The following is a 7,527-nucleotide window of genomic DNA, read 5'->3' as shown; positions in this document are numbered from 1 at the left end:
TGAAAAATGCCTTTGACCATTTATCAATTGGGGAATGACTTGTATTTTTATAAATTTGACTCATTTTTTTTGTATATTTCCTGCTACTGTTAAACACCCTTCTGGATAGCCCTTGAATCTTGGTCCAAGCCTCAAAGGAAGTCGTAGAGAGGGTTGCCTTAAGATGTTGCCTGGGTAGCTCCAGAAGGGGATCTTTGCTCCCTTGGATTTTTTGGTGGATCTGTGCTTCCCCCACTGTGAATCCCCAATAGCTTTACCTCTGTAGTTACTGCTCTGACCCAAAGCTTCTGCCATCACTATCTCAGGCTTCTTTGCCTCTGTCCAGAGAAGCTTTGATCCACTTCTTTTGCCCTCCCAGGCTGCATGCCCAAGGGATATTGTCAAGGCTCTTTTGTATTAAACCTTTCAGGACCAGCCTGGGCTCCACACCACAGAACTTTAGTTTGATTTTGTACTTTCCCATGTGTTGTAGCTTCACCTGAGTGTCACCCAAATAAACTGCTTAAGCGGTAGCAGGTCTTCTTATCCTCTTCTTTTCCTCCATCATAATCATTGTTTTCAGTCTTCTCTTCTGTCATTTTATTCTTTGTCTCTAGTCTCACTCAATTGGGGGTCACCAGCCTTCATTCCCTGGTGGATTACAACAAATGCTTTTTGTCCCCTCTCCCCTGCTTCAGCCTACAGGTAATCCTACTCCTTACAGAATCTCAACCTTGTACTTCCTCTCTATAGCTGGGAACACACCCACTCAATCTTCTTGATCTATCTCTTCTCTGTATTTACCATAGCTAACCCAGAAACTAGTGTCCTAGTATGAAATTCTTCCTTATGCTTTCCTAAGCCTCAGGATGGCAGTAGTTAACTAGGGAGATGACAAGGGGGACAACCTGGCTTTCTCTGCCAGCATCCTTACATGCATGGGCAAAAAAAAAAAACAACAAAAAAAAAAACAAAAGCTCTGTCCCGCTATAGGATAATTAATTCTGCAACTGAATAAAGGGGAAGGAAAGAGACTGGAGTCAGGGACATAAGGTAAGGGACACAAAAGAAGACCAAATGACTGGATGGGATGGACTCTGAAGTCACTTCCAGCTCTATTTATCTGATCCTGTGAATAGAATTTCCCCTTATTGGCAGCTTCATATTTTGAATGATTGAATTATAATTGAGATAAGTCAAGAAATTGCGATTCCTCCATTTTTAGGAAAGATTAGGAACTCCAATAGAAGTTAGGATGCCTGAAGTCTATTGTAATTACTATGTCATAACTCTATTATGATTTGTTTCTGGACATTCTCATCTCCTACTCTCCAAGTGCTTTGTAGCATACTCTGACAATATTACTTTTATTTTATTCTCTAAAATTCTCCCCTGAAACACTCTCCATTATGCTTGACTGTCTTATTCCTGGATTGTCTCATGTGTGTATACTTTTTAAATATATAATTCTATTTTAGACAACTTTAAATCAAGGATTCTTAACCTTTTTTTGTGTCCTGTACTCCCATGAAAATCTGATGAACTATAGACCCTTCCTTTTTCAGAATAAATTTTTAAAATTAATAAAATAAAATTCATAGGATTACAAAAGAAACAAATTATATTGAAATTAATATGTATTTTTCTACCATCCAAGTGCTTAGATCTGTTAAAATCTAACCATTGTCCCCTAGGTCTGTGAACCTCAGGTTAAGAACCTCTTCTCTTGAGTAAGGTCCTACTCAGATGTATTCTCCCCTCTAGGTCTGTGGAACCTTGGGAATTTTTGTTCATCAATATGAGATTTACACAACTCTTCAACATTGGTTGCAAACAGCCAATCAGATAGATATATGAACATCTGAAGCCAAAGAGAGGAGGGGACAGATATAAGACATAACATGGAGAGGGAATTGATTGAACTTGCCAAGTGACTGGAAGTAGAAGGTGTAATAGAGGGAGAAATAAGAGATGATTCCTGGTTTTAAGCCTTGGATGAGTTGGAGGATGATTGTAGCATGATTGCAGACTAAGATGGTATAATGGTACTTTGTTATTAGGAATAGGCTGGTGAAGGGATAGGAAGGTTTGGGGGAAAAAATTATGTAGAGAAAAAAGAATACCAATAAACATTTTTTCAGATGCTCACATCAACCTTTGAATACATTGGTTTGAATATAGCCTCTGGTAATATAGATCACAACCCAACCATTTTCCTGGCTATTCTGTGTGACTCTGGTGCATGTCCTCCATAAGTCTGGAGGACTTTCTTACTTTCTTCTGTCATTGGGAGAGCACTAGTTGAGTACTAAAGCTGTCTTGCTGTCATTTGTTGTCACTCTATGCCTATTCTATCTTCTTTTTTCTATCACACATTTCCCTCTTGATATCTTTTACTACTGTTCTATGATGTTTCTTACTTGGTCTTTGTTTCAGCCTGCATATACCCACCATGTATCTCTTACTCTTTGTGTAATACCCATTTTGGTTCTTCAGAGACTGTTGTGTTGCATTTCTCATAGCTATATAACAACAGCAGTAGAATGTATTAAAAAGATGGCCTTTGCTATTGGGAGAAGTTTGATATAAATAAAGGAGCTTTGCAATTTCTTGAAGTCAATCCTGTGTTTTCACCCACTCTGGTTAACTTCTAAGCCTAACTCTAGCCATTTCTATTATCTTACCCAGTTAGACATATGGATGGACAAACCCCACTCATCTGTATTTCATTCATGCCACATTTTCAAGTGGATACGCTTGGCATTTTTTTTACATGACCAAAACAAATCCTTTTCAGTGGTCATGGATCTCATACAGGAGGCTCTGAAATGTTCCAGGATTTGCTGTAATAAGCACAATGTTACCCAAAAACAGGACATCTAAATTATCTTTCTATCTGTAGGAAGGAGATCTCTCTTCAGCTTTGATTCTGTGCTGGCTTTCCTCCATTATGGTGGTGGCTAGCTCCTTTGGCATATGGTCTCTCTGTTTTGTGCTTTGCCTGATGTTTGTGTTGAGAGGATCATTGAACAAGTCTATCTTTGTTGTTATGTGTTTTTAGGAATTGCAAATGATTTTGATTTATGGAGAGGAATCATCTTATTTGAAGAGGCTTTAAAATGGCAATTTGCTTTACCAAATTCAATATCTTTGTCATCAATTAATAGCAAGCAAAGTGAGATCTTATATCTTTGTAGTGTTTAAACAATTGTGCAATGGCAAAGGTATAGTCTATAGTGGAATATCATTTTTGAAAGTGTACCTGTTCACTACTTATACCCTGCTTGAGATATCCTTAATGAGTGTTGAGAAGATGATCATAAAAAATTATACTGATTGGAATGTGTTTGAAGGTCAATAGTTGCTTGTGTTCTTTCCATCATGTTTTCCCTCAAGTATTAATAAGTTCTGACTTGTCACAAAGCTAACAGAGGCAGACATTGAGCCATGGTTTTCTGACTCTAGAGCTAACAGTCTTTGTAATCTCATAACAGTCAGCATGTTATAGTGGAAAGTCAGTTGTCCTGAGAGTACTTGCTAAGAGCCAGGCAGACTAGGGATCAGATATGGCCTCTGTCACACACTTATAGTGTGACCCTGGACAAATCACTTAATTGCCTAGGCAATGGCAAAGGTATTAACCTTAATCAGTAGAACATTTTCCTTACTGGAAACTCCCTCTATCCATGAATTCACTATCCCCTACTCCATATCTCAATAACATCTAGAAAGCTTTTTTCATGTCTTTTGTTATTTTGAATAAAAATAAGGAAAGTGGGAGAAGAGAGTTTAGGTGAGGAGATGATAAGCAGTTTTGGGCATGTTGAATCTGAGGTGTCGATGTGCAATCCAGGTGGAGATGAGCAGTAAGCAAACGGAAATATGATAATAGATTATAGGGAAGAGATTGGGACTAGATATATACATTTTAGATTATCTATGTGTAATTGATAACAGAAGATATAAAGGAACAAAGCTGTTGCCAAGAGAGATGCCATAGGGGGAGAAAGAAAGAGAGCCAAGAACAGAGGATAGTTTGCAGGATAGCTACACTTAAGGATTACAAAAGCAATGTAGGGGTGATCAAACACATAACAGGAGAAACAGTGTTAGGGCAAAGAAGACCCAAGAAGTAGAGAATATGTAGAAAGGAAGGAAACAGGCATTTATTCATTCATTCATTCATTTATTTATTATTATTATTTTTAAGCAATCGGGGTTAAGTAGCTTGCTCAAGGTTACACGGCCAGGTGTTTCTGGGTGGGTGCTAAGTGTCTGAGCCCGGATTCGACCCCCAAGTCATCCCAACACCGGAGCCAGTGCTCTTACTCACTGTGCTAACTCGCTGCCCCGAAACAGGCATTTATTAAGGACCTACTATGTTCCAGGCACTGTGGTAAGCAAAGTGCAAATATTCTATCATTTGATCCTTACAGCAATCCTGGGAGGTGGGTGCTATGATCATGGTAACACAGTGAGTATGTGTCTGAGGCTAGATCTGAACATAGATTTTTAGGATGACAGAAACAGTATTCTCTCAATTGTGCTACCTAGCTGCCTCTATGTCAGTTGCTTCAAATGCTATAGAAAACATTAAGGAGAATAAGGTTTGAGTGGTCCCAGGGGAAGGGGGCCAAACATTGGATCTAGCAGTTAAGAGGTCATTAGTCCAAAAAACTATGATATATGAATATAATATAATATTACTTTGCTATAAGAAATGATGAATAAGGGTGGCCAGGTAGCACAGCAAGTAACAGCACCAGCCCCGGAGTTGGGATGACCTGGAATTGAATCCAGGCTGGAATACTTAGCACCACACCCAGAAATAACTGGCTGTGTAACCTTGAGCAAGTTGCTTTAAAAAAAAAAAAAGAAATGCTGAATAAGGAGAAACCTGGAAAAGATTGAGTGAACTGATAGAGTGGAGTAAGAAAAGCCAAGAAAATGAAAACTCTCTCTGTCTCTTTGTCTCTGTCTCCCTCTCTCTGTCTCTTTCTCACAACAATGTAATTCAAAAGACTGACAGTCACAAAGCAAAAACAAAACAAAACAAAAAACAACCCTATATATTTCAAAATTACAGAGACCTAGCATGACTCTAAGGAAGATATAGGAAAAGATTTCTTTTCCTCTTTGACTTCTCTGCAGAATTGTGTGTGTGTGTGTGTGTGTGTGTGTGGTGGGCATGAACATGAAAGATTGCATATACTGTTAGATTTTTCCACCATGCATTGTTCAGTTTTGCTGAGTTTTATTTTTAAAAAAAATCTTTTTTATATGGGATAATGCTCTGTGAAAGGAGATGGGGCAGGATATAGGGGAAAATTTAGGTTATATAAGAACAAAAGATATCAATAAAGTTTATTTTAAAAATAAGATATTTTTCAAAAGACCATTGGTGATCTTTGTGAGAACTATTCCAATTCCTCCCATAGTACCTAGCAGGTTGTAATTGGTTGTGGAATCGAATTAGAGTTGTGGGGGAGGGAAGATAGATTAGCAGAGCTTGAGAAACAAGATGGTGATGAGAAAGTGGAGCCATGGTGGTTGTGCTTTGTTTTTGTCCTGAGGTTACATTTAGCATAAGGGAGATGAACATGTTAGTAAATGCTGATGAAAGAGCCAGAAGGATGGATAGATCAAAGATGATAAAAAAGGGGAATGATAGATAGAGTAAGGAACTACAGGAGACAGAGTAAGACAGGTCCAAGGTCACAATTGGAGGTGCTATCCTTGCTAAGAATGGCCACCTCAATTTCTAACCTGATGTAGGAGTATAGAAAGCTGACTGAAGCTGTAAGGAACCCTAGAAATGTTTCTAACTCATTTCAATTACATTACACTGAATTCCAAAGGATTCCACATTTGTTTGTTACTTGGAATCTTTTATGTATTGAATATAACTTTTTTTGACAGTGATGTTCCTGGAAATGAGAACACAGAGAAAGAGAGGCATGCTTTTTTCTGCCTAAATTTCCCAGTATGAAATCAATCAATCATTCAATTAAAAAGCACTTAAGTACTGACTTTATACCAAGAAGGGCAGTGAGGTGGAGCAGTGAATAGAGCACTGGACTTGGAGTCAAGAGAACCTGAGTACAAATTCAGGCCTCAGACCCAGTAGCTGTGTGACCTTGGGCAAGTCACTTAATCCTGTTTGCCTCAGTTTCCTCATCTGTAAAATGAGTTGGAGAAGGAAATGGCAAACCACTCTGGTATATGACAAAACAAACAAACAAAACCAAAATGAAGTCACCGCGTTAGACATGACTGAAAAACGACTGAACAAAAACAAAATAATTGTTCTTGGAACTGGAGATACAAAGACTTTCTGCCCTCATGGAACTTAGATTCCACTGGGGAAAAAACACACGCAAAACAAAGTAAGTCCAAAAAAATATATACGTAGATGTAGGTATATCAATACAAAGAGTATGAAATACACACAATTTTAATGGAGAGTCATTCTCAGCTGAGTGGGGTGTAATGTAATGCCAAAAGAAAGGCAACTTCCCAAGGTTCAGAATACCAGCATAGTTGCTCTCCATTTTATTCAGTAACAAACCAAGAACAGAGAAGATCAAAACATGACATCATTCCAAATACAGCATTTACTAAATGTGATTAATCTCCAAGGACTACCCCACCCCAGGACCTTCCAATCATTCAATCAATTACAAAGTCTCTGTTCTAAATACTACTCCACCCCTAGGCTATACCTTCATTTAGTTCACCACAAAGCCCCTCTTCTCAAATGGAGATTAGTTTCCAAACATAAGTAAACTACATTCATTTGTTCAACCACAGAACACAAAAAGGTCAAAAGTTCCCCACCCCTGGATCACAATTGAATCTACCCCAGAGTTACATCAAGTTTAAACACAGCACTTAATACCCAAATGGAGCTCTTTTCTTCATCTTGACAAGAGGCAAGTTCTCAGCAATCTTAGTTCCTGGGGAGACAAGGCTTAGCAAGGCCATAAGATACATTGCCAATCCCTTCATGAATTTATCCTCTGTCTGTAGAACAGTCCTAGAACCCCTGAACACATTAGCAAAGCCCTCTCCCAGGATTTCTGTAAACATACAACAAGAAAATCCTTCTTCAGGGCTTCTGAACCAACAGAAAGGCTCCCAGACCCCTGCAACAACAGCACTGTCCTTCACCAGTGGACAGTATTCACTCTGTCTGCAGGACTGTCTCCAGACCCCTGCAACAACAGCACTGTCCTTCACCAGTGGACAGTATTCACTCTCTGTCTGCAGGACAGTCTCAGGGCTTCTTAACCAAATGCCAGGTTCCAGGACTTCTTCAACAGGACAGTCTTTCACCAGTGGACAAATCTGGCAAAATAACATCAAAACAGACAGACAAAGTACCAGCAAAACAGCCATGTCTCCTCAGTCCTTGGCAGCTCAGGGGGCAGGTCTCAAAAGTCCAGGGCAATTCAAAGCGGCCACCAGCAATTCTCTTAGTCTCTCTCTCTCCACGAGGTGCTGCTTCCAAAAAGATCTTCCGCCTCTCTCTTGTCTCTCCAAATCTAC

This window comes from Petaurus breviceps, unplaced genomic scaffold (genome assembly GCF_028583685.1).
Source record: "Petaurus breviceps papuanus isolate PSGF00001 unplaced genomic scaffold, PetGlider_PUasm1.0 126, whole genome shotgun sequence".
In the NCBI taxonomy this organism is placed as follows: Eukaryota; Metazoa; Chordata; class Mammalia; order Diprotodontia; family Petauridae; genus Petaurus; species Petaurus breviceps.
The sequence above is the reverse complement of the archived record's forward strand: the minus strand, read 5'-3'. Positions refer to the sequence as shown.